The sequence below is a fragment of the Periplaneta americana genome, unplaced genomic scaffold (genome assembly GCF_040183065.1).
Source record: "Periplaneta americana isolate PAMFEO1 unplaced genomic scaffold, P.americana_PAMFEO1_priV1 scaffold_84, whole genome shotgun sequence".
Taxonomy (NCBI): domain Eukaryota; kingdom Metazoa; phylum Arthropoda; class Insecta; order Blattodea; family Blattidae; genus Periplaneta; species Periplaneta americana.
The window spans coordinates 85,001-86,706 of NW_027185565.1; positions in this window are offsets into that span (position 1 = coordinate 85,001).

Consider the following 1,706-nt stretch of genomic DNA (forward strand, 5'->3'; position numbering starts at 1 on the left):
AAGCGTTCTTCGTGTGTCACAAATCGTCATGTGAGATGTACTGCATGATTGATTATTGATGTTCATAACTGCCGCACCCTCATTCATAGGTTCTTTATGAAATATCCATTATTATAGTGTGTAGACTTCAGTTGCTTAGTGGCAATTGTTCTTCCTCTGCCACATATCGTCTAGTGTGATGTACTGCCCGATATTACTTTTACACAACTGCATCCACCTCATTCAGACGATCTTCATTATATAAAATATATAGGCTTCAGTTCCACACAGACATATGCTCTTCGTCTGTCGCTTACCGTCTTGTGTCATGTTTTGCCACATAATAGATGTCGACATCTGCGTGAATCTGATTGAGTGGATCATCTTCATAACATTAATTACATATGCTTCAGTTGCATATAGACTATCGTTCTTCCTCTGTCACATTTCGTGAAGTGGGTTGTACTACCTCTTTATAGATGTACTGTACACAAGAATCAGAATCCATTTCAGAGGATCTTCAATATTTGCGGCCTCGGTATAGCGGTGGCCTCCTATGCTCGAGGTTGCGGGTTCCATCCCGGGCCAGGTCGATGCTATTTAAGTGTTCTTCAATGCGTCACGCTCATGTCAGTAGTTTTACTGGCATGTAAAGGAACTCCTGCGGGTCAAAATTCCGGCTCTTCGGCAACGCTGATATAACCTCGGCAGTTATATACAACATTATTTCATTTTTACATCTTGCATAATAAATTCAGTAGACTTGAGATGCATGTATCATTTTGTTCTTTCCTCAAGTGAGTTGTACTATGTGGTCATATATGTACATATATGCCGCAACTGCACTCTGAGGAGCTTCATTTTATATATATATATATATATATATATATATATATATATATATATATGTGTGTGTGTGTGTGTGTGTGTTTTAACTGTCCGAAGACAGGTCTCACCCTCACAAGTAACAGCAACAAGGCACCAGTAATGAGGCACTGCTTACATTGCCGATTAGCTACATGTTCCAATAATCAGACTCCTAATCCATACAAAATTACTTTTTAATTTTATCCTTTATGTAAATTATTTTAATAATATGATATATATTTTAATGCTCAATTACTTAATATCTTCTGCAACTACGAGCGAAGTTGTGTGTCTTCGTGCAATATGGTGCTGCTGAGTAAACTCCCCTCGCATCGAAGTCGCGCTTCTTACGGCCATAACCTCTACGTGCGCAATCGCCCGCAGTGAGTCATCACAGCGCCTCTTTCCCCGCGCTTTATAGGGTGACTATTAAATTTTAGTTGTAGAGCGGTTGTGACTGTATAAAGGGCCGTAATTATTATGTTCTTTACCTCGAAGTAACGATTCTGTCGTACGAGTTCTCGCCATTACTCTCCTCACGAAACTGCCTCCATGCATCCATGTATCTCTATGTTGTCTGAATTCTTCTGCCTCGAACTTGCCTTCCGTTCACTATAACTTCCAGTGCTTCCTGTTTCCAGTTTCTTCTTAGTGACCCAGCCAATTTCTATTTCTCGTCCTGATCAGTTTCGGCATTATTCTTTCATCACTCAGTCTTTTTAGCTCAGCTTCAATTATTATTCCGTCTGTCCTTTTCACTCGCTCCTTGTTCTCTATATCCTTATTACAAATGCTCCTAGACTCTTCTCTTCGTCCTTATGTCCGTGTTTCTGCCTCATAAAATGCCACGCTCCACACAT